General features: G+C 34.8%; 3 pseudogenes; 2 read left to right on the top strand and 1 right to left on the bottom strand.

The window, feature by feature from the left end:
* Window positions 1-1,618: 1,618 nt before the first annotated feature.
* On the top strand, window positions 1,619-2,468 carry LOC149179129 (mitochondrial dicarboxylate/tricarboxylate transporter DTC pseudogene; annotated as a pseudogene).
* A 177-nt stretch (window positions 2,469-2,645) lies between these two features.
* LOC149179128 (uncharacterized) lies at window positions 2,646-4,916 on the top strand (annotated as a pseudogene).
* A 719-nt stretch (window positions 4,917-5,635) lies between these two features.
* On the bottom strand, window positions 5,636-13,361 carry LOC149179127 (uncharacterized; annotated as a pseudogene).
* Between the last annotated feature and the right edge of the window lie 13,881 nt (window positions 13,362-27,242).

The following is a 27,242-nucleotide window of genomic DNA, read 5'->3' as shown; positions in this document are numbered from 1 at the left end:
TAAAAGTATCCTCATTTTTTAATTTATTAAAAACTCCATTTAATATCTATGAAAATATTGTTAATAGATGTGAGGATGGAGGGTTTAGATATACCTCAAAGTAATTATAACCTTTTTGCTCTTAGATTTAAGTAAAAAATGTTATAAAATTAAATTAAAATAACATATTTGTAAAATATTTTTATTTTGAAATAAGTTATAGTTTTTGGGCATGTGGTATTTATAATCCATGGTATTGACCCATGGTATTATAACAATTAAAAGCTTAGATCCATAACATAATAATCCAAAGTCTAGATGGCCCATGGTATTGATAAACCATGGTATTTTAATTTTCTTCCCTCCTCTCCCTCTCTATCTTTCTCTTGTGGGTATTGACCCATGGTATTGTAAAAAAAACTACTCAGAAGTTATTAATATTCATGATTAAAAATCTTGTCATATTATAAATATTAAGGTTTTATCCGCTTATTAATTAAATTTATAGATGGAACACATCTATATTAATTGTTACAAATATATTGATTACATCCCCCACCTAGTAAATAGTGGCTAGGGGTGGGGAGAAATACTAATTAAAATTTAATATTATTAAATTTTACCTAATATTTCAGGTCACTCCCCACCCTAAATATTACATTCTACACAATATTTCCTCTCACTCATGCTAATTTTATTGAGAACCTTCCATTATATTGAGTTTTCCTTCCTACAACTAAAACCTGAACACAACTAAATTTATCTTATTATTATTATTACAGAAACGCCACGAAATTTACCTGGTTATTATTACAACATATGCCCAATTGAATCCTCTCTTCCTTTACCTATTTTTCTTTGTTATTCGATGAATAAACTAATTGAACTCTTTTTAAATTGTATATATATCATATTCAAAATTGAGTTTGTTAATATTAGCGGACACATTTTTTTATGTAATTAATTTTTTTAAATTGTATATATATCATTTTCAAAATTGAGTTTGTTAATATTAGTCGACACATTTTTTATTTAGTTTGTTTTTTAAAGTAACTTTACACATATCTTCAACATATACAATATATATAAGCCGACACATATATTTTTTTTAATACTTTTTAATGTAACGTTACATATTTTTTAATGTAATGACAACATCTCCATCATATACTCGGTTGTGATTGACATTTAATTTGTATTTTTTAATTGTAAATTTTTATTTTAGATAATATATATATATATATATATATATATATATATATATATATAGATATTAGTTTTATAAACATTGTTATGTTATGCTATTATTAATGTACTTTTCTAAATCTTTATATAGTATTAAAAATATATTTACTCAATAAGCATTTCCTCTGTGGGTGAGGAGACAGTGGCAATAGAAGACATTAGTTTTTGTCATCCTCTAATCAATTAAAATCAGAGATGTGTGATATTTCACCCTGCCAATAGGAGGCATTGTAGCACAACAGAGATCAAATATTTGCCTATTCTTCTTATTTCTTGTTGAGGAGGCGTAGACAAACAAAGTCTTCTTACTGGTTTTTTCAAATATCAATGGTGACGTCAGGGAGAGGAAGGAGATTAGTTTCAAATCGATCAGGTGTTTGGGTCCTTTAGAGAGATGGCAGAAGAGAAGCCCAAGATAAGTATTGTGTGGAATACAATGAAGCTATTTTTTAATGGAGGAGACTTTGGTATGGTCGCCATGTGTGTTATCCATCTCGTGGACATGATCAAGGTGCACATTCAGTTGGGTCAAGGTTCAGGTTATAATGCTGCAAAGAACATGGTAAGGGATGAGGGCTTTGGTGTTTTCTACAAGGGGTTATTAGCTGGTTTGTTAAGATAGGCAACCTACACAACAACACATCTTGGATCATTTAGGATATTGACAAACAAATCAATTTACACTAATGATGGGAAACCACTATCTCTCTCTTAGAAGGCTATTTGTGGATTGACAGCAAGAGCTATTGGGTCATTCACATGCAAGAGGATGCAACTTTGCCTGCTACACAACGATGACATTACAAAAATGCATTCCATGCACTATACCCTATTATAGGTGATAAAGGGTTTCTATCCTTATGGAAAGGGGTGGGTCCAACAGTTTTCCTAGCAATGGCCTTAAATATGGGCATGTTTTCTTCTTATGACCACTCTCTAGAATTTTTGAAGGACACCCTACAATTGTGGTTGGTGCAAGTGTTGTTTCTAGTTTTTTTGCATTTGCATGTAGTCTACCCTTTGATTATGTGAAGACTCGTATACAAAATATGCAACCTGATGCGAGTGGAAGTATCCATATTTAGGCTCCATGGACTGTTTTTTTAAAACATTCAAAGTAGGGGGGACTGTTTAAGTTCTATATTGGGTTTCCATTTTATTACGTTTGAATTTCTCGCCATGTCGTGATGACATGGATATTCTTATATTCATTCATTTTCTTCATCCTCAAAGGCTATGCATAACTTTGTCCTACTTCCCTAAACCTTATTTCTTCGCCCAACCATCATTGGCACTCAAATGGCATCGGGGTTTGGGTTTTCTTGAATCTATTTTCACTTCGCGAATTGGATTTTTTTATTTTATTTCTTTTTTCCTAGAAGTTGTAGTTTTTTCAATTAGTGAACTTTGGGCAGTCATTAATGAGTGTATGGCAGGGGAGGGTAGAGCGTGTTAGAAGAAGCAGGACAACTTCGTTGCACATTCTGGTTATTTTGGTCGCCGGATTAATGACAACCACCTTCTCAACTTGAAAATTTTACCAAACAAAATACATACCACATTGACTTCGAAGTGGCTGTGGTGGTGTAGAAGTAGTGCCAGAGATGCACTGAGATCGAACCCTGAAACCAATTTTCCAAGTTGGAGGGATTGTACAAGACCTACAGAAGAAGAAGTACATTCCAAGAAAAACCCAAATCAATTTTACGGATTTAAAAGTAATAAAATAGCTAGGTTAGTGACCACCATTTTTAGGGACTGATGAGATTCGGCACCATTAGAAGAAAAGAAAAGGATTCGAGAGTCTTCCACCCTATTCTTACTGACAAGATTTTTGGTTATTTTTAAAGCCTTCATCTTGAGGCTATGCAACTATGAATATGATTGTGGAGGAGCACCCTGTTGTTGTACTTCTCCACCACCCACTACTATTCCTAATAGTGCTTCTAGCCAGCCAAATTAATTTTCCATTCCCACTCCCACCAAACAAATCACGGAAGGATAAGGGGATGGAGATGGAGGGGAAGCTTCAACCATTGAACATGTGAAAGAACATTCCAATGACAAGAACTCTCTCAAGATTTTGTTTCATATCGGGATGATCAAGCATGATGTACAAGGCATCATGAAAACACTTGACATAATGAAGTTAGTGGAACCATATGAGATAGAATGGAAATTGTTGAAGACACAGACACATTATTATATTCATGAAGGAATTTTGTCATACTTATGAATGTATTTTGCAATTCTCTATGTTCTCCCCCGAGGCTCTGTAGGTACAATGTCTTTTTATCACTTCACACAGCCTAACATTTTGTTTTGAATGAATGTTGAATACGAAACGTGGTCAAACTCCACCAAGAACTCAATTTGTAGGTTCTATGCATGATGGGAATTAAACATGGGTGCCTTGGTAGAAGATTATTTTCTCACATTTATGTCTTTCCTTTCTCATCTCGATCCCTTGGTAGAAGATTAATTCTTTCATATTTCTTTGTCTTCCCTTTCTTTTTTAGAAGAATGACAAGGGAATACATATCTTAGAAAAAAATTGATAGCATCACCTCTATATATTTGAAATACCTAGAAGGGGAACATCATTAACTAGTTTGTGATTTTCAATTTGATGTTGCACTTGTGCTTTTCTATTGGATGATCCACAAGTACTCGATCTGAGGGGTTTCCCATCTTTTTTACTACAAAATTTCTTTTAAGTATTTGAACTTGCTAGAAGGGGCACATCATTAACCATCTTGTGCTTTTCTACTAGATGTTGCACTTGTACAACTTCTAATTAGGATGTAGAAAACCAATTTAGCCCCAAAGAATTTTTTTTCTTCCCTATTCAATACTACCTGCCTAATTGCCTAAATCTTCACTTCTCTCATTAGTCTCTTGCTATGACTGTATGCAATAATTTGGTATTTTTTGTGCAATGTCTAGTTGATTCTAACCTTTTTCTTGAATTAGCTCCATTAGGAAATTTTCAAATTACTCTTTTCTTTTCCCATATTTATTTTCATGTTTCTTATTTATCCCTATAAGTTTATTATTCTATGTTTTTTTCCTAAACTATTACCTTATGAGAAAAATTGGTGTTTTAATGTTGCTTTAGTCAGTAAACCTTGGATTTTTGTCTCCAATATATTTCCTCTCTAGTGAAGACTTGATCTATGCTAGAAGAAAACATCTTTCTCCTCTTCAAAGGTGTGGTGTAGCTTTTTACCTCGTTATACTTTCCTAAATGCCAACCAATTTTTCTTTCATATTTTTGTTCTCCTAAGGACGTTGCAAAAGGCATGGTTTCACAAAACCTTTAACTTTTCCTTTTAATATTATGTACAACTTTATACACTTTTGTTGCCCTTTTTTGTTCTTCTTTCCTCAACTGGGTGCCAAGTTGCAACATTAGACATGAAGTGAAGGCATGTTTTTTTTTGCAATTAACTCGTTATTCTAAATTGCGTGGATCATACATGAAGCATTGGTATTGCATGGATCATGCAAGAAGTGATGGTATATTGTGAAAAACATATTTTTGATGTGAATTACAAGGTGAAAAGTAGATCTTGTTACAATTCAATTTGTTTGTAAATTTACAATAGTCATTAAATGCATGTTATAAATCTTAATGTGTATGCTTTCTGGTAGGGTTTGACACCATATGGAACTACACACCCATTCCATGATAAGAAATGTAAGCCTAAATTAGTTAGGCCCCAAACAATCAACATTGGTGGCACTGGTTCTTGTTGGGTAGGAATAGCTAGGTTTCCTTTGATCTTATTGATCGTATATGTATACAACAAGGAGGCTAGAAAAGAGAAAAGATCCCAGTGGATTCCCTATTGTTAGGAAATTGTAAATCTTTCCAAAGTGCTTCAATCTCAAGAGCTCAGGAGTTTTAGAAACCATTACAGAGAATGGTACTCCATATCAAATTCCTAGTACGAAAGAAGAGATATGAATAGATCCTAGAAAAATTGAGGTAAAGAATAGAAAAGCCCCTATCATAAGAGACTATGAAGCTGTCATCAAAATTTGTCTGAGAAATGGCCTTTTCCCTACATGTTTAGCATCCACTGTTCTAATAAGAAGTAAAAATAATCACATGAAATAACTCTTTTTTACTTATTAGAAAAATAGTATATACACCTCACTCTTTAACATATGTTCATAAATAAAACAAAATGAGAATCCCAAAGCAACAAACCTTGCATAATATTTTGAGACAACCCCACCGCCAAGATGCCCAACGAAGTTGCAAACACTAATTATCACTAATAGGATCGTGGTATTTTGGTAGGCCTTCATCTAGTCCTATTTGTGCCAAATTATTGAAAATTGTACCCCTAGAACCAACCCCATGAAAGAAGACTACAAAAAGTAGCCAAAAATTAGTTTTCACTTACACCAGTGAAAGCTACGCAACTTACACCAGCGTTTAGAGAACATAGTTGATATTAGTAAAATTAATGTCCTTCATAACAAATTCCAAATAGGAAGGATTGTCGGAATGTCTCATTTTCTACAAGTTGTCCATGTAGAAGATGGTTCTATATTTTAGAGTCAATTGAGGATCAAGTTTTGGAAGAGGGATTGAGCCCAGGATTTAAGAGTTTGAAAAATACTTCCTTCAACCCTATCTGATAACTATACAAACCTTACTCTCCACCCCACCCAGAAATATATTTATTATGAATGGTACATTCAAATATAGAATAAGAGTAACACCAATAAGGTTTTTGAAAAATAATTAGAATTTAAACAGCTAGCTAAGAAGGCAACCTCATTTCAAAAAAATATTTGCTTGATAGCATAACTGTCACTACATGAACCTGAAAAGGTCTACCAATGTTGAATGAAATTCATATTTTTTATGCTTTCTGCAAGGTTGATTATTTTCTACTTATTTTTTTCGAAATGCAGAAGGAACCCCACCTATATAGTGTCTCATAAACTGACCTTATCTGGTTTGTAAGAATAATGCTCACCTGAACCCCAAAATCACACACCCATGCCATGATAAGAAATGTAAGCCTGAAGTAGTTATTCCCAAAACAATCAAAATTGGCGGCATTGATTTTTGTTGGGTAGGAATACCCAAGCTGCCTTTGAGCTTCTTGGTCGTGTATGTATCCAGCAAGGAGGCCAGAAAAGAGGAAAGATCCCAGTGGATTCCATATTGTTAGGAAATTGTAAATCTTACCAAAGTTCTTCAAACCGAAGAGAGCACGAGTTGTAGGAACCATTACAAAGAACTGTACTCCATATAAAATTCCTAGTACGAAAGAAAATATATAAACAGATCCTGGAAAATCTAAGGCAAAGAATAGAAAAGCCCCTATCATAAGAGCTTATGAAGTTGCCATCCAAACTGTCCGAGGAATGGACTTTTGCCTGCATGTTTAGCATCCACTGTTTTAATAAAAAGTAAAACTAATAACGTGAAATAACTCTTTTTTACTTATCAAAAAAATAATATACCCATCTCACTGATTAACGGATGTTCATAAACAAAACAAAATGATAATCCCAAAACAACAAACCTGGCATAATATTCTGAGACAAGCGAAGTGCCAAGACACCCAACGAAGTTGCAAGCACCAATTATTGCTAATAGGATCATGATATTTTGATAGGCCTTCAGCCAGCCCTATTTATGCCCAATTATTGATAAATGTACCCCTAGAGCCAACCCCAAGGAATAAGACTACAAAAAGTAGCTAAAAGTCAGCTTTCACCACAACTTGGTGAAAATTGAAATCTTCTCCTCGTCTTGGTCTTCTCTTTTTCCAGACAGCTCCTTCTCCTTCAACTAATAGAATAGGTTCATTTCCTTAAAGTCACGAAACAGGGGCAAAGCCTCTAATTATCTCTACAATTCATTGATATTATCCTCTGACATGCTTGACACAGGGTTATTAAAATATAGAGATTCAACGATGTTCTTATCTGCAGTAGGCTTCATGTCTGGGCCATTTTGTTCCATACCAAGAAGTGGTTCTCTACAAGGGTCCATCTGCAAGTGAAGAGATTTCTGCACATCTACACGGTCTTCCTTAATTGCACGTAATGTCAATTCTAGAGGAATCAAAGTGGGTGACAAGAGAAACAAAAGCATCACCACTACACATATCTTGGAGATAGGATGGTTTTCTAAAGAAAAAAGATCATTTGCTACAGAAATTGAAAGAAGATACAAAACCAAAATAATGCTAATCGCTTGGATGAAAACAAAGTACCTTTCTCTTATATATCTTCCACAAAAACCGGTGTACAAGGTCTACACAAATACATGATAAGTAAGAAGACTTCAAGAGGACCCACTACCAGAAAAAGAACATATTTACGGATCTCTGGCTAAGGAACCCAGTGAAAACTTCCATGTATGTTGTAGCACTAATTCCAACAAAGACCTTGAGGATACCTGCAATTGTGCATGTGGGAAATTTCACATATTGGTATTTGCACCATGTTGTACTATTTGCACCAACGCATAGTGTGATCCACATCTATAAGGAAAAAAAATAAAGGGTTAATGTTAAGAATTTTGACAAGAAGTAGTATTCAATTTCTACTTTTCTCTTCAACTATCGTGCATATGATTTCTCTTTGCAAGTTAATGGTAGGGACTAAACAATCTCAACAACTTCTTAAAATTACATAATTCAGAGCCCAAAAAACTCGCTTAGTTAAAATAGATCAAATTGTGGTAAGGTGGTGAGATAGGACATATAGCACCAGAAAAAAGGATATTAGAGAAACAAGTTACATTTCAGGTTCTTATCTGGTATAAAAGTGGAGAGAGTTGTTAACTATTATCCACATTTATATAAATTTCTATATAATGAAATTCCTTATATATGGAGAATTTTATCTCCAATGGTTTGGAATCTCCTATGGATAGTATAAGAGAAGTAAATAACCACTTAGATAACTATTCCATATACTTGTCGAGCTTCTAGAAGTGAAATTGTTGATATCCTTGGCTTAAAAGAAAAATGATTCAAAAGTTGAAAAAATTTGGTGATTCTCTTGTTTTCATGAATTGGATGTGTGGAAAATATAGGATGGAAAAGTTATTCTCAAGTTCAGTATTCAAGGAGATTCAAAGAATGAAATCAATTCTTAACATTGTTTTGTTTATCCATGTATTCAGAGAACTCAACATGGAGATTGAATTGTGAGTCCTTATCCAAAGGACCCCAAAGGGAAATTGGGAAATGCATATTATTGCAAGCTAGAGATGGCTATGTTAAGGAATCCTTCAAATCAATTTTTTAATGAAAACCTTCACTGCTCGGATTACAACTGTAGTACAATTGTCAGTTACACTTATGATATTTTAAAACTGTAAAAGCATAGAACTGAGCCATAAAGAATCGACATTCTTAAATGGTTTTCTGAGTTTTTTTTTTTTGACAAGCATAGAAGGTTCGAAGAAGGGGAAGTAGCCTCGCTATGTATAAATGTATTTTGATTCCACTCTAGGATGACTTCTGAAGCTTGGAGGCGTAGGATCAATTTTTGTCTTGCTACGTCGCTGGAGGAGATATCATTTATGGTCTTTGAGAGTCGAGACAATTACAGATCTTGAGGATATATCCATTGGATAGTAAAAAATGCACATACACATAAAAATAATGTATATATCTCTTGTTTTATAGTTAGAATTTACACCTTTTTTTCTGAGAAAATGTTATTTTATCAATAGTCTAGTTTGTGTGAATGGTATTGTTTATATTGGAATGTCTGGAGTGGATAGTAGGAAAATCTATTCCAAAAATCATGTATCATACTTCCCCTCGTATTTTATGTGTGTATTTTTACCCAACCCGGGCTTAGTTAATACAAAAACTACCTTTTCTTACCAAGAAAATAACATCCATCCTATATACCATGCTTTTGAAAAACGTATGTGATTGTTACATGTCTGTGTTTAAGTTATGAAAAACAAGTAAATTTAATTTTGTCTAGACTTCACAAAATGCTCCCATATTTCACTCTTAGGCTCAACAACATTTTTTTAACATGTTAGGCTCATCCCCACATACTGAAGCTAGCTTTTATAAATTGTGTTCCCTTACCAAAGGCCACACTGACACTCTTGAACATTAGCGACCTTGGAAAAAGAGTACTTTCTCATCTTAAAAATGCACCTTTAAGTTTCACCAATCGAAGGGAGGTACTTTTATAGCCCATGGTATGGGAGATCTATATATATATATATATATATATATATATATATACATGGAAAAAATTTGACGTCCAATGCGTAATGTCAAAAGTAATCTGACAACAAAATAAAAAAATAAGTAGCATATATTCATTTTAATTCTGGGATTTTCAAAGCACTAAGAAGTTGCATATGGGTTTTTTAATCTCTCGCATTGCTTAATAGTTCCAGGGTTAAGACAGACCTATGATGATTTAGTATAAATACCAAGAAAGGAATTTTATAAAATCTTTGGTTAAACTTGGGAGGTTTTATGGTGTGAGACATTCTCATTTATTTATGGATAGCTTATCACAATTAAAGCTTGAAAAAGATCCAATCATAAAAAGGATGGACATTTTGCATCACCAATCATGGCTTTTTTTTGTTAGCAAAGCATTGGTGCACTTAAGAACTTTCTCTTTATTTAAAATAAAATGTATTAAACAAGAAAAAAAAACCTCAAAGTAGTTCCCAATTCAGTAATTCAGATGGAAATCCATCTCTTAGATAAATTACATTTATTTATAATATATCTACAAAAAATAAATGAACCCCTACAATGTATATTAACTAACTACTAGACTTGTACCTTTCGTTATCCTGATACTAGAGATTGTAACTTGATTTGCATCTTTCACCTCTTATATCTGTAACGAGAGATAAACCATGATGCGAGTACACTCTTAATCAAAATATTATCCTATTAATCTATTAAATTATCCAACTCACGACCCAAATGTTAGTGAGTCAACTGACACTTAGCCAAACATGATTCTTGACTAGTTTAAACCATAGATCAACATAGATTTGATGACCCAAGTTAGTGTCCTTGTTAATAACTATGTCTGCAACACTTGAAAACTTTTGTTAGCATGAGGTTCGAGGTTTGCTTGGCATGATGTAAGTTTATTACAATGAGGTGGGTGAAATATTATCACTCTCCTAACTCATAAAATATTTCTATCCACCAATTTTATAATCTTGTATATACCTAATATAATATAGAGTGTACAGTTTGATTTTCTCTCGCACTTTCCTTCTTGTGCGATTGTTCTCATTTCTCTTTCAATTCATGCACATATCAATAAGGTTTATTTTCTTGTTTCTATTGTAGTATGAGTTTTGTTTTGGGTTGAGGTATTATTTTGGTTCTTCTGATAAAGTGTATTCCTATTTATTCAGTTTAACTGTCTTGCATTCAATTCTTTCAATGAGTGGGTATTGGCTACAGGATCTGCAAACAGAACAATGAAACTTTTTGATATGTGCAAGATAACCAATGTTATGCATACCTTTTCTTGTCACAAGTATGTGATGTTTGGTTCTAATTCAATTTCTTATTTATGGAAGTATAATCCTGAATTTCTATGATGTTCGTGGAAACTTGAAATGTTATATCTCTTTATGTGGAGGTACTTCAACATTGGAATACAAATAGATTTCTTAAAATAGAATATAAGGAACTAAATATCCATTTATTATTCTTAAAATGCATTGTAAAGAAGAGATTTTCATTTCAATAAAACACATGTTAGAGAATGATGCACTACTCATTTTCTCATTATCTTTGGAATTTATACCGATTGACTGAGTATTTTGTGTAGCTTCATTGTTGTTTGTTTTATGAGTATAACTTCATTTCTTTTTTTGTAGTTACCAATAGAAATTAAACTTCATTATACCAAAGAAATTAAGCTTCATTGTTTGTTTTATACCAATATCTTCATTTTTGTTTTATACGAATAGTTAGTTTTGTGTAGCTTCATTGTTGTAAAATGTTGATCATAAGAGAGTATTAATTCCTATGTTTTATGGCAAATATGGATGTGCACTAGGATCTGGAGATATTGGGTTTGTCTTTGTTTTTGAACGGATATTTTTTAGGATGTAAATGAATATGAAAAAATAAAATCAAGTGGGTACATTTGGTTAGATACAATGGAAGGGGGTATAAATGACATAGTTTTAGAAACAATTCCAAAATGCCATTTGTTTGTCATATATGAAATTTTTGGTAGGTATGTGGAGATAACATGTGAAAATGATACTATGGAGTACAACTAGTTAATGATGGACTTATTTTTATTTTTTGGAATCACAAAGGAGAGGCAAGGCCAAGATGCAACCAATCAATCATTATGTTAGTAGGAGGTTTACTTCAATATTGGGGCATGTTGCCCACCCACATGTATGGGTGCTACCCACCCACATGTATGGATAACCATAGGAGAATTTTTTTTTCTTCTATGATGCAATTTTCCAGCTAGTTGTCATACAATATTTATTATATGATGTCTTTTTCTTTCCATTTGTTTCCACAAGATATATACAACTTGACCTTTTTAGATTGTAACTTTGACATTATTGTTATTAAGTTCCCAACGTGTTCTTTTTCTATGGTGACACTTTATTTTTTTGTTTATACAGGTCATCTGGCCACATAGTGGCCACTATCAACCAACTAAAGAAAACTTGTTTGAGTTTCTTGCTTTTTTGGCGAAAAATGGCATTGACATAGATGATGTTGAGGTATATGTCATATAAATCCTTTATATTATAATTTAGTTTATATTTCAGTGTCTTATACTCTACATTATATTTTCTTTCATTTCAGAAAAGGAACTCAATATTTATGGTCAAAATCAAGAATTGAAGAAAGAGGAGAACAATAACACTAGAGCGACAAATGTAGAGAGAGAGAGAGAGAGAGAGAGAGAGAGAGAGAGAGAGAAGAGAATTGTTCTAATGATACCCTTAAAGAAAATATCTCGCATGAGACACACTAGAGACTGATGATCAAGTTTTCAGAGTTAGTGAATTCACCTACAATGCTTGGCAACACAATGATAATATTTTGAAGTGATGAAACAATATTTCATGTGTAAATTGTAGTCCAACCAATATTAAGTTGAAAACTGGTATTGTAATACTTGACATTTCATATAATATAATTTATGTGGTTGAAGTTATTTATAGTTGCACTTGATATTATTTAGTATTGTAATTAACATACGTAACTTTGTGTTTTCTTATTAGATGAAAACACAAATATGCCAATTATATATATATATATATATATATATATATATATATATATATATATATATATATATATATATATATATATATATATATATACATATACATATACATATACATATATTATTTTATTTTATTTTATTTTTTATTTTTATTTTTTATTTTTTATTTTTTAATTTAGTCGCAAACTCATACTAATTAATTTATGTTTATTAATAATGAACACATAAAATCAATCTAAAACTACTAAATTAATAGTTCATGTTGATTAATGATGAACACAAATAAAATGAATATACGACTAAATTAGTCATTTATTATGATTATTAATGAAAGTAAAATGAATATAAAATACTAAATTAGTCTCTTATATAATGGATATGGAACTACCAAAAAAAGATAAATGACTACTACAAATGAAGAATAAATTTTGCATATATGCGCCTATTAATAGCTAATTTATAGTATCTTATAACACGACCAAAATTTAATTATATTTCTTTGGCCATTAATTGGTTTCAAACGATGAATAAAATTTTCATATAGATGACTATTAGTAGCTAATTTTCAGTATCTTATAACATGACCAACATATTTTTTTGGTCATTAATTGGTTTTATAGTAATATATTTTGTTGTATATTTGGTCATTAATTGTGGTAATTAATGACTAAATAAATAACTAAATTAATGACCAAATTAATGACTAAATATATTATTAGACAATAAAATTGAGACAACTAATTAATGACTAAGCTTGGTCACATTATACCCCCGATCGGGGTGCGTGCCCGAGGAAGGCGAGGACGCCGGTCAGAGATGGTAGTTATGATTTGTAAGGGAAGGGTACTATCCACCACCCCCCAAATGCTCATAGCGATAGGTGCGGTGGCCTCCTGCATGCAACCTGACAAAAGACATGGGAGAAGTGGCAGTGAGGGCTAGGGTGGTGAGAGAGGTGAGGAGGTTAAGGCAGGATGGGTGATGGGACAGAGAAAGGTGGATTGGGATTATGAAGGAAGTCGGGACAGAAAGAGGAGTATATTTGAGATTACGGGAGGAAGGAGGAGCGAGGGCGCAAGATAGTGGAGCTACCAGCAATGACCTTGACGAACGGTATCTGGGTATGTTCCCTGGCCTTACAAGCCCATCACTATGTTTACTATATTAATTCATGGCTGGGGGGTGTGGGGGAAGACTGGGGAGGGAAATTGGGGAGAAGGTCGGGGAGGGCAGCGTAAGTTGGGGGGAATGGTGAGCGGGTTAGAACCAGATGCTATAGCTGGGAGAGAAAACCGGGGTTGGGACTTTAAGAAATCCCCTGCGAGTGATCGAGATAGATGGTATACCAGTGAGGGTGGGCAGACTGCGGCCAAGCGTGCGCGAGGGCCACTGGAAGAGCAGAGAAGAGAGGCAGCAACACTAGGTAGAGAGGCGAGGGAAGGAATTGCGATGGGGAGTGACGGTAACCTGGCTCGATGGGTTGGCGCTGAGAGTTGTAAGCATAATTTGGGTCGGGCACCGAGATGTCATCCCTGTGAGAAGCCAAGAGCATTGGCATAACCAGAGGGGTGGTGAGGCTATTGCAAGACAGGTGAGCAAGAAACATGAGAGGTAGAAGAGAGGCGCAAACGCATCAGGCAGAGGAGAGGCAATGCATCTTGGGGCAGAGGGTCACTTGGGCAGAGGTAATTGTGATGGGAACCATGAGGGGAGGGGAAACTGCATCATTCAGGAGAGGCGTGTGACCACGCCTCGATAGCTAATGCATATTGTGTGTGAACAGGCCTGGAAAAGAGAAGAGATGGCCCAACCTGCATGTGGATGGGGACGTAGTAGAAGCGGTAGGGAGTCGACTCGTACAACTGACCTGAGAACCTCGGAACATAGGCATGGGAGGAAGCTCGTAGAATTCCTCATCAGTCAAGCAAGAATAGCTTACAAGGAAGGAACAAATGCAGGCATACCTAAGATTCTGGAAGAATGGGAGGAGAAGATAAAACAGGGGGAGGAGTTCGATGAGGAAATGGAGAATTGGGGGGCTGTAATCCTGGATCCTTGGAGTATCAGGGGCAGACTCACCTAGTTTAAATAGACATTATATATGTACTGGCTCATGAAGAGCCTCATGGGGAAGGCAACAGAGCAAATGTTAGTGGGGATGGCCATGACCATCCAGGACATGCCTAACTACAAAAAAGACTTGCAGACAATTCAATTTCAGCTGTGTAAGCAGGACATCCGCCTAGATCGAATCCAAAGGCACATTCCTTGCATTATCGAGCTTGCTGACATACCTAGAGACTCAGCCAAAGACCCGGCTCCGGCGGAGTCTACCTCAAAAGAACAGCAGGATTACTCAGTTTCTTGGGTTTTTTTTGTTTCTTGCAGGTAGAATTTACTTTTACTGATTCATGCTTATGATAGATAGACACATAGAATCTTATCATGATACTGATACGTATATAGCTTAGTTAGATCGACTGAAACTATATTATTTTTGGATGGCTTATAACGAGGATAGGTGGCCAATAGACTTGGTTTCCCACTGGGCGAGTTGAGGCTACCTATCTCCCATATGTGGTGTAAACTTGTTTTTTATAAATAGAAAAAAGAAGGTCCTGCAAAGCTTAACAAACAAACAAAAAGTTGGTCACGTTATAAGATACTGTAAATTAGCTACGACTAGTCACCGATTGAAAAATGGTCATTTATATGCAAAATGTAGTCATTTTATTAGTAACTAATTAGACATTTTGTACTAATGTTCACTCTTTTGAAAAATTCATATTGTTATGGGTTCACAATATTGTTCAATTGTTATTATCTTATCTATTCCTATCGAAAATTCAAATCTGTAAAATAAAATATGCATTAGCTTAAACCCTTATACACTTTGAGGATGCAAGAATGAGTAAAATCGAAAGCATACCCATGGCTTTCATAATGAGTAAAATCATAAGAATACTCAGTACTTTCATTCATATGATTAGAATCTTGTGTATGCTTTCTCATCTTTGGGGGTGCATATGGGTATTATAAACCCTAAATATTTTATGATCTTCTTCCTTGTACATCAATTGAATGTAAGGAAGAGGCATGCTCAATAAAGTATGTTGAAATCAATTATATCATGTAACAAAAAGCAAGTTCTTACTCGACTATGGAGTGCACCAAGAACAACTAATTAACAGTGGACAACTATTTTCTAGAGTAGTGTTACTCTTATATTCTATGGGAGGAAGAGACATCTTTTGCACTCCATGGAGTTCATAATTTCCGTAAAATTTTAATTGAAAGTAACTTTGCTTGAGTGGTCATTGTTTTCAGATTTGGATTGAAATTTCCTCAACATGTGTATTTTTTTCAATGTTTTGGACTTGTAAGTTAGTCTAGTTTAATGGCATGAGTACAAGAGTACTAGAAACATAAACCTTAGGCCAATCAAATTCATATCTACTCCACAACTTTCTTATTTTTTAATAGAATTATTTTGTTTGACCTGATGTTTGTATGAGATATTTAACATTTTCAATAACCTTCTCAACATTTATTGGAATGTCAACGCGAGTTTTTACTATATATTCCAAACATAACATTACCTAATGTTCATTTTCATTTGATTACATAAAGGTTTTGCACAAAAATTGCATTGCTAGACTTATGAAGGAGCACAAATCTCTAAGACACTTTCTAAATGGGTTGCAACAAAGAGACCACTTAGTTGTATCACTTCGAGGAGTCCTGGTAGTCTATATATATGTGCTTCTTTGTTATTTCTATGATGTTTTGATTTCTTCTAGAGTTGAAAAAAAAGTTAACTAATTAATATATATACAGTCTAAGTATTTTGTCTTTTTATTTTCTCTAAAACATATTACACATGGATATTAGATTAATTTTTGTATGGATGTTAGTTAATTATTGTATTCAAGGTTAGTAGCTTGGAAAATCATGTTCTTTCATATTGATTAGCAGAACATCCTGAGAAGACCATGCATCAGATATACATTGAAGAGGCTAAGGCCATTGCGAAGATTTCTCACTTTCATCACCGTAAATTTAGGGAAGCCATTGAAATTGAGAGGATGCCTAGTAATCTTAATAAGGACGACGGTTGGAAAATCAGCCGTTGCTAGATTCGAGCCCTTTCCTCTTAGTCCCTTCCCTTTCTTGTCTCTTTTTCCTCTTTTCTATTTTTCTCCCCCTGAGGGTTTTTTTTTTAACTACATCGATGAAATAACAAAAATAAATAAATTTAAATGTTTTTTAATACATTTAAATTTAATTTATAATTTTTATTTATTTATCTTTAAATAGAATTTAATTAAACGAATTATATTTATAACCAAGGTAACTACAATCTATGAAATAATAAAATAATAAATAATTAAAATTAAAATACATTTATATTTAATTTATAATTATTCTATAAAAATTTAATTTATTTAAAATAGAATTTATTTAATCAAATTACATTTATAACCAAGATAATTAATTTTCCCTGTTTTAGTTTATAACTAAATAATATATTTATATTTTTAATATTATTTCTATTACATTTTATTTGACTTAATTATTGTTTTTATTTGAATAACAGTTTTTTGACTTATTATTTTTATATATTGGGGGTCATATTAGTTATTTATAATTATATATTATATTATATTTATTAATTTATTATTAATTAATAATAAATATAATAATTTGTCCCATTTTCCTATCGAGTCAAAAATAGCCGTTTTTTTAGTTGTTTTTCCCTATAGTCGTTACAAGGTCTTGACTCCCTATTTAACTTACCTCTATGATCTGATTTTTCATCTTGTCCTGATGATGAACCACACTAGTTGGTTCAAAACGCGTCGGCCTAAATCTACCAATGTGATTTGTTCTGAAAATGTTTTCAAATAATCCTTATATGCACTCTTAATTAAGGTAAGTATTGCATAAACATTTTATGTATAGTCAAGATACCATCTTTTAAGGTTGACAACAATTTGAAGTCAATCATTGGTTTTGTATGTTTTAAAATGAGTTAGTAAAAGTGGGATAAACCTGGTTTTCCTAGTGGCACGTGGCTAAGGTGGAGCTAAACTAATTGTAGACTATATCAATGGTTTATTGGCATAAGCAATATCTACATTCGGAGATGAAATTGTTGTTATCTACTTCGTTCTTTTGAACAAGTCATATTGTTATGGGTTCACAATACTATTCAATTCTTATTATCTCGTCTATTCCTATAGAAAATTCAAATCCATAAAATAAAATATGCATTACCCTAAACCCTTATACACCTTGAGGATGCAAGAATGAGTAAAATCACAAGCATACCCATGGCTTTCATAATGAGTAAAACCATAAGAATACTCAGGACTTTCATTCATTTGATTAGAATCTTGTGTATGCTCGCTCAACTTTGTGGGTGCATATGGGTATTATAAACCCTAAATCTTTGATTCTCTTCTTCCTTGTACATCGATTGAATGTAAGGAAGAGGCATGCTCAATAAATTCTGTTGCAATCAATTATATCATGTAAAAAAAACAAGTTCTTACTCGACTATTGAGTGCACTAAGAAGAAATAATTAATAGTGGACAACTATTTTTTGGAGTCTTCTTACTCCTAAATTATTTGGGAGGAAGAGACATCTTTTGCACTCCACGGAGTTCATAATTTCCACAAAATTTTAACTGAAAGTAACTTTGCTTGAGTGGTCATTATTTTCATATTTAGATTGAAAGTTCCTCAACACATGTATTTTTTTTCAATGTTTTGGAATTGTAAGTTAGTATAGCTTAATGGCATGGGTACAAGAGTAATAGAAATATAAACCTTAGGCTAATCAGATTATTTACAATTTTCAATGAAATTCTTTTGTCTGAAAATAGACTAGTTAGATATGATATGGAGTCCTATCAGAGTGGGTTTGTCATGATTTTATTCAATATACACGCTAGTTTTGTTATATATATATATATATGATTATGATGATGATGATGATGGTTAACGTCCACTGAGACCAAATTGGTCTATCGGACCTACAATTTTCTTAATTTTTACTTGTCTGGCTCCTCGTCTTTCTTGGCGAGATTGGTGTTGTAGCTTTCTTTCTTTTCTCTACGATCTTCCAACTTCCTTTGTCTTGCATCTCCTTCATCTCTTCTGGTTCTTGGGACATTGGTGTCTTATCTTCGTGATCTATAGTCGGAGAAGTTTGGTTTAGGAGATCTGCTTTACTGTTAAATGAAGATTTATTTTCTGCGGTATTCAAATCCTCATAACTGTTGATTTGTTGGGGCGGGCTTTCTCCTTGCTTGCTTTGAGAGTTGTTTCCTTCTTCCTTGATTTCTTGTGACTCAGAGTTTTCTCTAGAATATTCTTATTTGATGACAGTGTAGTGTTCTTTTTGTGCTCCTTCCCACCATGTAGATCTGTGGTGGTTTTTTCTAGCAAAATTTTTCTCAGAGGCTTTTGGGCAATTTTTGGCTAGATGTCCCGTCTCAAAGCACGATCGACATCTGAAGAGGACACTTTCATAGTCAAGCTTCTGGTTCCACACATAGTCTTTACTTGTTAGGTTTGTTTCAGCTGGGAATCTGGCGCTGAAATCCATTTCCACACAGATGCGTGCATAGGTGGTTCTGGCATATTCCTCTGTTTCTGGGCACCTGCAGTAAAATTTCCCAATTGCATTTCCTATGGCTTTTAGCGAGGAGAGATTCCAGAGATGCAAGGGTAGGCTTGGCAATCTCACCCAAACTGGTGCTGAGGTTATCACTGTTGTAGAGGGATCAAATGATGGGTTCCATGGCTTCATGAATAGGCCCGATTTTTCCCAAAACCAAGGGCCGGAATCTAGAATACATTGTCTGCTTTCAGGATTTTCAAAATCTACTATAAAGAAACCTCTAGCACAGGGGTAGATATTAATTTCATCAGAAATGATAGGCTTCCATACCTCCGAGATCCAATTGTGGAGTGCTATCAGCCGCGGCCAAAAACCATTGAACCGGCAAATTAGGGCACTTTCGGAGAACTTCAAAGCTTCATCGAGTGAGTCCTGGACCACTTGGATAGTGGGAGCTGGGGCTTCACTCACGATATGGGTAGGAGATTGCCCTCCAGAGGCGGATGAGCCACCAGTTATTTTTGCGAAGCTCAGAGCCATATTTTACGCAGATCTGCACCAGATCAAAGCCGCAGAAACACTTATATCATAGATTTCATTAATATATGATGTATATAGATCTGAAGCCACAGTCCCGCAGAGAGCCGCCTAGACCAAAGGAATAGAGCCACAGTCGAGCCTGGAAGAGATCTGGAGCCGCAGTCGAGAGATTTTTTTATTGAAAACAATAAAAATCAAATCAAAGAAGCCGCAGAAACACTTATATCATAGATTTCATTAATATATAATGTATATAGATCTGGAGCCACAGTCCCGCAGAGAGCCGCCGAGACCAAAGGAATAGAGCCGCAGTCGAGCCTGGAAGAGATCTGGAGCCGCAGTCGAGAGATCTGGAGCTGCAGAGAGCCGCCGAGGAATAGAGCCTGGAGCCGTAGAGAGCCTGGAGCCGCAGCCGCCGAGGAATAGAGCCTGGAGCCGCAGAGAGCCTAGAGCCCGTCGGCTCATAGATTTCATTAATATATATATATATATATATATATATATATATATATCACATTATTTAACCCCCTACCAATACAAACCAAATACACCTTCCCAATTTAAAAAGCCCCCACCTTCACTAGATATTGTAGGTATCCATTTTTTCATTAACTTTGAGCTCCATTTTTTATACCTGCCAATATAAAAAACCTTTACTCCCTATTGTATGCTCAATATATTATGTCATTTTTTCCTCAATATATATCCCCCAATATGAATACACGTGGTATGGTATTTCTCCCCAAGTGAAGCTCCTATGTAGTTGTGTAACGATAGGTAGTTTTTGTAATGATGCCTTTGTATTAAAATCTTGTTTCTTGATAGGTTTATTGTATTTTCAAAGAGGAATTGTTGACCTTGTATAATAAAGCATTCCAATCCCTTGCCTCGTGGAGGTTTCCTTGATACACTATCAGGGTTTTACCACGTAAAATTACATGTCTATCTGTATGAATTTAGTTTCTTTTTCTTATGTGAATTTTTCTTTCTTAATTAAATTACAAGCTCAAAATACAAGTGGTATCAGAGCTTTGTGGTTGTGAAAGGTCGCGAGGTAAAAAAATTTGATTTTTAGTAAAGAAAGAGGCAAGAAAATGAAGGCGCGAGTGGCAAGGTAAATTTAGGCTAGTTAGAAGTTTCCTCTGACCGTCAATTGCAGAAGAGGACGTCATATGAGGTATAACCACGTGATAACAATGGTATTTTAGGGTTGTTGACAACCTCCAAGGGAATCTCATGCGCAAAGAAAGGTCACTGCTATTTTGTCTAGCCGCCAAGGGAATCTCATGCATAGAGAAAGGCCACTACCATTTTGTCTAGTCACTAGGGAATCCGTCATTTTTCTGGTTTGGACCCACTACAAAATAAATCAAAGCCCATGTTTGTTGAGGCAGTGAAGGTAATTTTCAGCCAGTGGAAACCTAAAACGTAGGTACAAACAACAGTGATTCGATTTGATGAAATAATTCCACCATTTTTCTTGGGGTCCACGTGGAAGAAAAGTTGCAGTTTTGCTGAGTCTGCACATAAACCTATTGATGGCACTAGAAACCACCAACATAAAGGGGATCTCCCTGATATAGGGTCCCAATTAGACCTTACATCGTTTGGTGTTGGAGTCTCATCTGGAATAAAACTTGGATACCTTTAACTTAAAGATATGCCTTGGCTTTAGTTGTCAACAAGAGAGAGAAGCACAAATGTCCTTTCGAATGAGCAAGTGTGTGTGCCTTGTGAATATATGATTACAGATGTATCTAGGTTCTTTCACTGTGGAGGGAGAATAAAGTGAGCCTCTAAGAGAGAAGTAATATTACTACCCTAATGGAGACACATGCGAAAGAGAAATTCCCATCTAACATCGAGCGAAATAGTTGACGCACATGTGACAATTATTATAAATATAAAAACACATTTCCAACAAGAAGCACCAAAGTCACCGAAATAGTTTGATCACTCCAGTACTGGTGGAAGCAAACATGAACAATAAACATTCAAAGAATAGTATTAGAAACATTCACAATCCATGCGTGAAAATGTATTGGCCTAGAAAGGATTCAATATTAAGAAAAAGTCCCAAGATACATAAATACAATGAACACCACTAGCTCCAATAGTGGAGTGTTAGAGCCACTACTTTCTCCGCAAAAGTACTAACTTTGTCTCTCTAATGCCTTGTGGGAGAAGCCAAGGTTAAAAATTCCTTTAGATGAGGAATGAAGATCTATTTATAACTTGAGGAATGACCTTTCACATCCTCATGGCTCTTGACTTTCCAACTTCTAGTGACCTTTGGACTTCTACAACCTTTGGAATTCCAAATGACTTTTGGAATTACATATGACTTTTGATATTACATGTATTTTGGACTTCCATGACTCTTTAGTTCATACATGACTCTTGGACTTCCACTTATTTGTGTTTACAATTATTAAAATAATACATCATGACTTACACCTGATCATGTTTTTAGACTTGACATGTCACTATCTTTGATGACTGGGACTAATAGTGACAGATGCCATGGACTTTCTCCGGTGGTGACATGGTTGCCACTTATGTCATCATTTCTTCAAGCAACTTCAATCATTGATGTCCTCACCCTCCAAAGGGTATTTGATGTAATGGAGTGTTTGGGGTGATTTGATCATTAAGGTTCAAGTGTGCTCTTCGTTATTCATGTAATTTCCTTCGTTTTTCTCTTTTCCTAATCTTCCTCGTGCATGCTTGCCATCATGTTTCTAGAATATTTGCATCTGCAATCACTCAAGCCAAGCAATGATCAACCTAAAAATATCCTTTTCTACCATGTTTTATGCATATATTATGTCCATTCCCTTTTTAGTGCGCTTAAGAGGGACAAAAGGGGATTCTAGGCGCATGGGCATAGTTTGAAAGGCTAAAGGGTTGAAGGGGAAAGGCTTCATGGTTTCGGCATGTGCTCATGCACTTAACAGAGGGTGGAAATCAAAGTAGGGTGCATGGCACATGTACAAAGGATGAAGGGGAAGGCTTCGGGCTTCCCAAGTGCGTTGTGTACTCAAGGGAGAGAAATAGGGTGTAGGGCACACTCCTAAAGGCTGAAGGATGAGGCTTCATGCCTTCAGAGTGTGCTCATGGGCTCAAGAAACCAAGGAGGGAACATCCCTTCAGGTTAAAGGAATGCTCTCAAGAAGGTCACATTCCTTCGGGTCGAATGAGTGTGCTCATGGAGGGAATATTCCTTCAGGTTGTAGGAGTTCTCTCAAGTAGGGTGCATCCCTTCAGGTCGAAGGAGTACTCTCAAGGAGGGTGCATCCCTTCAGGTCGAAGAAGTGCACTTAACGGAAGCCAATGAGTGTTCATGGTGCAAGTTCGAAGGCTAAAGGATGAAGCTTCATGCCTTCTAAGTGCGCTCATGTGCTCGAAAGACCAAAGAGGGCACATGGTTCAAGTTCAAAGGCTGAAGGATGAAGCTTCATCCCTTAAAAGTGTGCTCATGAACTCAAAGGGTTAAGAGGGTGCATGCCACATTGTGGAAGGCTAAAGGATGGAGATTAAGGTCTTTGCAGTGAGCTCATGCACTCAAGGAGGGTGCATTCCTTCAGGTTGATGGATTTCTCCCAAGAAGGCTGCATTCCTTTCAGTCGAAGGAATTCTCCCAAGGAGGGTGCATTGCTTCAAGTCAAAGGAGTGCTACCAAGGAGGGTGAATTTCGTGAGATTGAAGGATTTCACTCAAAGAAAGGCTTGGTTTTTGTAAGCCGTATTTCAGAACAAGGAAGGGGAAACATGGATTAAGGAGTGCGCTTTGTGCTCTTGGAGGCCACATTACAAACTTCTAAACAATGAAGGATCCCTGATCATCGCTTTAGGTTGTGCTCATGTGGTCTTGGCCTCAATGGGTTTGCTTTGAAACCAAATATTTGTTTAAGTCTCAGATATAGGAAAAGGGGAAAATGTGATGAGTTTAAACATAAAATCATGTGCGATTCATATGACTCATCGAGAAACCTTAGAAAAGCTTAAACAATGATCAATATATGCTAAAACACTACTTTGTACACATTCCCCTAGTACCATGAGTGAAGTGTGTGCGACTGCGAATCAAAAGTGTTTTTTTACAACAACAAAGATGTTATGACCATGAAATTCACTTAAAGATGTTCTAATCAATGTAACGACACTTGAGACCACTCAAGAACACTTGAAACGCATAGAATAACATGAGACAACATTTGATTATCAAGGCGACACATTAGATACAATTGTGATAATAGGCTCCAAAATTCGAATGTAGTGAAATTTTTGGAGGGTGTTGTAGCAGTGACAACACTTGGCGACACACTGGGCGAACTTCAACTTCTCTGTCTAAGAATAGATTTTGGCTAAGGGTCATACATTCAAGAATAATTGATGCATCAATTTCCCCCTTTCGACCTATTTTTATACATAGAATCTCACTTTCCTCTACTTGGTTGAACACAAACATAAAGATACACCATATCACAATTGTTTCAATCTAAGAAAGGGAAATGTGCATGGTGAGTTTATGATATTCATAGTATGAGTTTTCATCTCTGATGTTACTCCGCTACCAACAGGCTTAGACAGTGCCCCAAAAAAGTCACTTCAGAAGCACAAGCGTTGCTTCCCTGCCAGCAAGCCTGGTCAGTACCTAGCGAAGTCGCTTGCTCCACCTCCTAGCGTAGGAATCCTTTCTCTTCTTTCACCCTTTATTTATTTATTTAATAGAACTATGCATCGACACTTATTATTTTCAACGGTATAAGAGGGATCCCAACTTATTGAGAGAAAAGGAGTTTTCCCCTTCAGAAAAGTATTTTAAGACCTCTGATATTGGTTTGCTCGCTTTAGATTTTTCCCTTATACCTTCTCTACTAGATTAGACAAGTTCTAACACACAAGTAGATATACACCCAGTCGAGTAGTTTAGATACTAGCATAGGTTTTGATATAATAGGTTCCCTCAAGGTTCTTCTATTGTACGAATCATATTTTCCATCTAGACTTAGCTCAACCCATGGCATTTTCTCAAATAAAGAGGGAGAATAACAGAAAGCCAAGTGTTGTGGTTGTCACACTTCTCTTTTATTCCATAAAAACATCCCTTTTAAGTCACGCACTTTTCACACAAGGTCTTATTAAGTAAACAAGAAAGAAAATACATACAAAACCAAAAGAAGAAACAAGAGACAAAGAAAATGGAGACTGAAGATAAAAACATCATACAAAAACAAAAAGGATGAAAAAACTAGATGGATAACATGAAAGAATGTGGATGCAATAAAAGAGGAAATAAATGCAACTAATCCTACTCCTAACCTAACTAGCTAAAAGGTTAGGGATAAGTGTAATGATATTTCTAGTGAAGCCAACATAATTGCTCCCGACCTGCAATCATAAAGATATGAGCAATGAAAACTAACGTAATATAATGTGCAACAGAAAAGATAAGAAATTCAATATCTTGCACAAAAGATAAAAGGTATTTTCTATATGTAGAGAGATGTGTCATGACAACTAGCCTATCCAACCTACCACCTTACCTTTTCGACGGGAAGAGTAATCAAACAAACCTCGAAAACTTCTTGATAAAGAACCTGCATATATATTGTCTTGCTTAGCAAACATTAGGAATGATTGCAACTTGCTATTATAAAAATGGGCTTGCTAAGTAAGATACTTCTAATTGATTATAGATTGGGTCATGAAATTTAAAACAATCCTCTTGGAAATCCCAAAATCCTTGGGGGAATAATTTTCAGTTAATAATGTGGAATCAGGATGAGAATCTTGCAAGGGAAAATAAATCTGATCATATTCAAAAAGCTTTTCAAAATAGTGAGGGCTCGATTTAACCATTAATGAAGGTTGAAGTGACTCAACTACTTGACAAGTATCTAAATATTGAGATGATAAACCATGAAGACTAGGTGATGTAAAACAACCATAATTAGATACACTAGTGGGAAAAAAATCAATTGAATGACAAATTTTAAAACAAGAACCATGATCAGATGGGTTGATTAAAGCACAAGATTTTTGATTATGAGACAACAAAGGTAAATGAATTTGAGTAGATTTACAAATTCTTTGAATGACATAATCATCTTCCTCATATGCTAAATGTGACAAACCATCTACTTGTGACTAGTTATAACCTGAACTGACATCATAATCATTAAAAAGGAATGCCAATATGGCAAGCACATGAAACCAATTGAGATGTAGCAGATGAAAAAGAGGAACTTGATTCAACGAATAACACAAGAATTCACTAACACTGATGAGGACATTTGGTGCCATGGAGAAAATAATCAGTATCATAATATTCACAAGAAGGATTAGGAGCTATTTAATTGCAAAATAATGTGAGATGTATGAATCTTTTGGCCAAAGATAATATTTAGATAGATCAACTTGACAAATTCACTCATCCATGAAAGATTCCAAACTTGAGTTTGATATAAGATATTTGCATGAAGATGAGCTAACTGAAACGAAATCTTCAATCCAACCGGAAATGAGATCTTGAAAGTTTAAAGAGCCATATTCAAAATAACAAACATATTTCAAGAAGCCATTTACATCTAGTAAAACCATGCAAAGAAAGAATTGTGCAAGAAAATCCAAATTTGACGTAGCTAAGGGATCTTACCAGAGTTGCGAGAACCTGATGTAACCATCAACAAAATTTGAAGTGCCTTGACTTCTTGATAAGTCCCGGAACTTTCCAAGATTTTAGAACGAGATATCTAAGATTGGATCAGATCATGCATGGTATATGGACAACTACCATTAGTAATTTTAACAATATCACTATTATCCAAATGGTAGCCATCTAGATCATCGATTTGATCAAATTTTACATTTTAGACAAAGAGATTACCCAAGTCAAAAGATTCTTCTAATTGCACATCTAAATATGGATAAATCAGACAAATATCATGAGTAACCTGGATAGAATATTTTTCTTCATGAAAAATTGGAAATGATAAGGAATGGAAAGGATACTTGATAAGATGCTTACCTTCTTCTCCTTCATGGATGACCTCACTATCTTATGTCAATTAAAAATCCAACTCACTAGATGATGAACTTGAAGGCCATGGAGTATCTTCTTCACAAGTTGATGCATTACAAATAGTATTACACAAGGGATAATGAGGTGAAGAGGAAGTTTCCAAGAGAACAACTTCTTGGACTGAATCAGATTTGAGGTCTAAATCTTCCAAAACAAAATCTTCTTGAGAAAATAAAAGATGAAATGGTGCACTTGCGCAGTCATCATCACATACAATAATGGGTGAAGGTTATCCAAGACTTTATATTGATTACGAAAATCAATTCTATTTTTATCACTGAGATTCTTAGATTCAAAATCAACCAAGCATGTAAGAACATTATATTGACATGGAGGATTTTGAAAAAGAGAAGAAATATCAAAAGAATCCTCACCTTCCTACCCCTCTTCCTGTGAAAAATGACTACCTTGCACTTGACCACTTTTTAGATTTGAAAATAAATAATATGCAGAAGGAGACTTATCAATTGAATCAAGGGACAAGGCGTTATGAGAAAA

The sequence above is a fragment of the Pinus tabuliformis genome, chromosome 4_1 (genome assembly GCF_031772625.1).
Source record: "Pinus tabuliformis cultivar Carrire ecotype Pingquan chromosome 4_1, CPIR1, whole genome shotgun sequence".
NCBI lineage: Eukaryota > Viridiplantae > Streptophyta > Pinopsida > Pinales > Pinaceae > Pinus > Pinus tabuliformis.
This window is presented reverse-complemented; position numbering and strand designations above follow the sequence as displayed.